The sequence below is a fragment of the Gracilinanus agilis genome, chromosome 2 (genome assembly GCF_016433145.1).
Source record: "Gracilinanus agilis isolate LMUSP501 chromosome 2, AgileGrace, whole genome shotgun sequence".
Lineage (NCBI taxonomy): Eukaryota > Metazoa > Chordata > Mammalia > Didelphimorphia > Didelphidae > Gracilinanus > Gracilinanus agilis.
The window spans coordinates 184531614-184537104 of record NC_058131.1 but is presented as its reverse complement, the minus strand read 5'-3'; the positions used below and the strand labels follow the sequence as shown (position 1 = coordinate 184537104).

The 5491-nt window shown below is 39.7% G+C and overlaps 1 pseudogene; it reads left to right on the top strand.

Annotated features, from left to right (window-relative positions):
* LOC123233448 overlaps positions 1 to 3658 on the top strand; it is a 52512-nt pseudogene extending 48854 nt beyond the window's left edge.
* Positions 3659 to 5491: the final 1833 nt, after the last annotated feature.

Genomic DNA, 5491 nt, shown 5'->3' with positions numbered 1-5491 from the left:
AGGATGTAATGACCTTCCCTGTCTTTTTTAATCATATCTATTTTTACTTTGGCTTTGTCAGAAATCATAATAGCCACTCCTGCCTTCTTTTTCTCATTTGATGCCCAAAATATTTTGCTCAAGCCCTTAACCTTAAACTTGTGTACATCAACCCGGCCTCATATGCGTTTCTTGTAGACAACATATGGTAGGGTTTTGGTTTCTAATCCACTCTGCTATTTGCTCCCATTTTATGAGAGAGTTTATCCCATTCACATTCAGAGTTATAATTATCAGTTGTGCATTTGTTGACATGTTCATATCCTCCCCTATTCCTACACCTTCTTCTTAAACTATTTCCTTTTAAACCAGTGATTAGCTTTAACCTGGTATCCCTCCCTTGATTAACTTCCCTTTCTACACCCTCCCTTATTATTCCCCTCTTTTTATTTTTAAAGGCCTAATAAAATCCCTCCTCTTTCTGCTCCCCTCCCTTTTTTGATCTCCTCACTCCTCTGCTCTCCTTGGTTTATCCCTTCTGACTTTCTCAGTAGGGTTAGATAGAGTTTTATAACCCAATGGATAATATAGCTACTCTTCCCTCTCTGGGTTGATTACACTGAGAGTAAGGTTTAAATATTACCTCTTAATGCTCTCTTCCTCTCCTTCTTATAATAGTATTTGTCCCCTCCCCTTCTCATGCCCTCTTCGTGTGTAATAGATTATCCTATTTTTCTCATTGTCTCAAGTTTCTCTTGGTGTCCCCTGCTATTCACCCCCTCTTTTCCACCCCCCATATCATCTTAGACCATTTAGTATTCCACCCTCTCCCTATGAATTATTCTTCTGATTACTATAATAGTGAATACTATAATAGTGAATAGAGTTCACTACAGAGAATTATACATAACATTTCTCCACATAGGAATACAGATAATTAGATCTTACTGAGGCCCTTAAAAAAGCAAATTTAAAAATTATGAGTTTTCTTTCTTTCCCCTCTGTTTCTTATTTACTTTTTCATGTTTCTCTTGATTTTTGTAGTTGGATATCAAACTTTCCATTTAGTCCTGGTGTTTTCTGTGCAAATACTTGGAAATTTTCAATTTTGTTGAATGCTCATACTTTCCCCTGGAAGTATATTGTCATTTTCAATGGGTAGTTGATCCATGGCTGAAGGCCCAGCTCTCTTGCCTTTCTGAATATCATATTCCAAGCCTTGAGGTCTTGCAGTGTGGAGGCTGCCAGATCCTGTGTGATCCTGATTGGTGCTCCTTGATATTTGAATTGTCTCTTTCTGGCTTCTTGTAAGATTTTTTTTCTTTTATTTGAAAGCTCTTGAATTGGGCTATTATATTCCTTGGCGTTGCCCTTTCTGGGTCTAGAGTAGAGGGTGATCTATGGATCCTTTCAATGTCTATATTGCCCTCTTATTGTAGAACTTCAGGACAATTTTGCTAAATAATTTCTTTTAGTATGGAGTCCAAGTTTTATTAATTTCGGGTTTTTCTGGAAGACCAATGATTCTCATATTGTCTCTTCTAGACCGGTTTTCTTGGTCTGTCACTTTCTCATTGAGATATTTCATGTTTCCTTCTATTTTATGAGTCTTTTGACTTTGTTTTATTTGTTCTTGTTGTCTTGATTGATCATTAGCTTCTAATTGCTCAATTCTAGCCTTTAGGGCCTGGTTTTAGGCTATAATCTTTTGGTTTTCGGCTATGATCTTTTGGTTTTCCTTTTCAATCTGGTCATTTCTGGTGTTCAATTTGCTTATCAGTTCATTGGATTTCTTAGCCTCACTTTCCAATTGCAAAATTCTGCCTTTTAAACTATTATTTTCTTGCCTGGTTTCCTTTTGAGTTATTTCCCATTTCTCTAGTCAAATCTTTTCCAACTTTTTCGTCATCTCATATTTGAACTCTTCAAGAGCTTATGACCAGTTTTCATTATTTTGGGAGGGTCCGGATGCTTGTTTGTTCTCCTCTTCTGTGTGCTAGGTTGTCTGGATTTTCTCTGTGTAAAAGTTGTCTAGTGTTAAAGATTTCTTCTTCTTGTTGTTAATCTTTCTCTTTTGGCCTTCCTGATTCTGGGTTGCCATTGTTAGACTCGCCCCTTCTCAGATTTATCCTCACGCTGACTCAGGTCTGGTTTTTCTCAAGGTCAAGCCCCCTCATGGTCCCCCTTGCTTGATCCTCTACTGGAGGCTTCTTTACAAGTATCAGGGCATTGCTTCCACAGTCGTATGTCTGTCTGCACTGATTCCCCACTCAGGGTTTCAGAGCCTTCGCTCACACGCACCTGTGTCCACCTCCGCTCGCTCCTGTGCTGTGTGTCTGCGCTCAAAGTCCATGTGTGTTCTTTAGACTTTTGGGGTCCTAAGTCTTACTGCTCTCAGGAACAGGCCCTGGAGCTGCCAGTGACTCAATGGGTGCCCTAAACTTGCTCTATTTTTTGAGCTGGGTTTGGCATTGTAGGTGGTGTGTGTGGGGGGCGGGGGTTGCTCAGCCTATGATTTAGTGAGAGCTGTTTCACCCCTTTATAGCATGGAAATGACCCGATTCCATGTACCTTCCACACTGGGCCCTGTTGTTGGGTCCCTCCGTTTGTCTGGATTTGTTTTTATGTCCCTTTGAGGAGTCCTGTATGTTTCAGTTAGGAGAGGTTAAGCTCTTCTTTTTACTCTGCCACCATCTTAACCAGGAAATCTCAGAGTTCTTTTAAATAAGGAGTGGTGTAAGATAGAGTGTGCCAGCCTTCCAGACAGCTAAAGCCACCTCTGGAAACATCTCCACATCCATTCCATGGGGAAAGGAATGAACTAGCTCTGAGGTGGCATGAGGGAGGTGGCAGAGACCACTTCCAAAACTCAGGCCTGGCGGCAGCGGCTCCACACTCTACATTCAAGAGCCAAGTGAGCAGCAGCAGCCTTCCCCATCAATCCACCCCACCCCCAACCATAGCTCGGCCACTGCTACTGCCACAGTACAGGGGAACAACCCCAGTGGCAATGGGGCAGCCACTCTGAGCCCTACCTTTGTCGCCGTATCCGCAACAGGGAAGACCAGGAAAAGAAAGTTCTCCAGGAAAGTCCTTGGCACTGACAAATGGTTCAACTTCAGAAAACTGATATGGTTTTATCAATTGATATGATACTGAAGAAGATGTATTTGTACATCAGACGGCCATGAAGAAAATAAATCACAGAACTATCTGCATAGTGTGGGTGATCGAGAAATTGTAGAGTTTGAGGTGGTTGAAAGAGAGTAACAGGCAGAAGCACTCAATGTAATAGGCACAGGCAGAGTTCCAGTGGAAGGTACCCACTATGCTACACATCCACGCTGCTACCAACGTCGTTATTATTACCGGCTTTGTGGATCTCCTCATATTGGTGGTGAGATGGGGGGCATGAAGGATGGAGTCTCAGAAGGAGCATAACTTCGGTCATTGTCAGTACACTGAAATCCCAACTATCACCCATGATCTCCAAGGGGCCTTCCTCAATCACGTCTTGTCCTTTCTGTAGGAGAGGCAGAAGACAAGGAGAACCAGCACGGGGCTGGTGGCCCACAACAACCATCAGCTCACAGGAATTACCGGTACCCATACAACTCCAAATGCTCTTTCCCAAGATGGCAAAGAGGTGGCTGAAGCACCAACTGAAAAAAACCCCTGAGGTTTGACTCTGAGAAGCACCTTTTCCATTACAGGTGTGCTAAAACAACACCAGAAAAAGAAACCTTAAAGACTTCAATATCAAAGAAACATCCAGGCAATAAACTAACTAAGCGTTTTGAGAAGGTCAGAACTTTTTTATTCTTAAAATTAAAAACATGGGAAGAAAAATCCTTACCAGTAAAGGGATCTCCTCCAGGAACACCTGCACAAAAGAAAACAGAAAGAAATGAAACAGTCTCCTCAATTTTAGCAACAATTGGTTTTTTCTGGCTTTACTACATTGTGATTATGAATTGAAAAAGAAAATTTTGGCACCAATTCTAAAGGGAACAACCCCAAAAAAGGAATTATAGTAAATGCTTTTTTTTTATTTCAATGCTGGAGCTAAACCTTCCCAGCTGTGGTTTAATTTTTTTTTTACTTTTGTCAGTCCTATATTCTCAGGATTAGGGGAGGAGAAATTTCCTGCTTTATACTATGTGACAACTATGAGTGACCTTCCTCAGAAATAAATTTCACCTTCTGAGCAAAAAAAAATAAAAAATAAAAATAAGTAAAGAAGGAGTGACCTCCCATTGTCACGGAATCTCTTATCCTTCCAGCTTTTCTTCCTCCTGGCCAAAATTGCCCCTTTTATGCACCTAAATGAATAATATTCTAATGAGCTCCTTAGACTAAGTCAAAGTGGATTTTCCCTTGGTATTCTTTAGGCAGGTCCCAGTAATAAGTTCAATTGCTTGTAGATACAAACAACTTAGCAGGAGGCTGATATCCCAAACCTTTTCATTAATCATTCTGAATCTTACCTTTGACAGCATAGGTAAATACCAAAAAAAGCACCATATACATCAAGTAGAGAGTCCTCATGGTAAGTGATTATGTAGAACCTTAGAATTATAGGAGACATGAAGGGAGGACAACTTAACAGAAGATAGGACAAAAAATAAAGACCAGAACAGGCTCCAGTGATGGGCAAACTTTTTAAAGAGGGGGCCAAAGGAAAGGGAAAAAAAAACTTTAGGTGGGCCAATGATCATTATATCTTGCCTTGGTGGAGGGGGTAGCTACTGCAGGGAGGCTCTGTTGATCTGGGGTGGAGGCAACCAGATAGACCATTTGCATCTGGCCTGCAGGCTGTAGTTTGCCCATCACTGCATACCCAATTTAACTTGGTTCAGTTAATATCACCTTTTAAATGTCTAAACCTGACTAAAGGAACATTCCCAGGAGCTTGGACATTAACATTTAATATGCAATTGTTACAATAAAATGTGAAATTCTACAGTTACTCTTATTAAATATCCCATAATTTTTTTTCTGAGGAGTCAAAGTTAATTGGACTCAATTCCCTCCATCTCTGGTGAAAAATGGAATGGTTTACAGAGGACCAAGTTGAATATTGCGGCTAAATCAGCTTCTTTCACAAGCAGTTCATTCATATATAAATTGCTTTAGACTAAAGTTTGTCATCCTAGAAGTGTTGAAGAATTTCTAAAGTCATAGTTCCCTTTAATAAAATTTCATATAGTTTAAATGATTTGTTCTTTAACTTATTCATCCTTTAAGATTAGAATACCTATTCTTCAGTTGTTAACCTGGGCTTCTATGGTCCCTTATTAAACATAATTTATTGCATTATGACCTGAATTTGATTAACTAAGTATTTCTGCTTTTATGCATTTAACTAAAGTCTTTAATGCCGCAATATATGATGAATTATCTAAGATTCTATTATTCTCCTTGACTATGTGTAGATAGAAATAAAAAGAAAAATAAAATGAAGTCAAGGAGATTAATAAAATGTTAGATAAGCTAAGTATGAGAGATATCC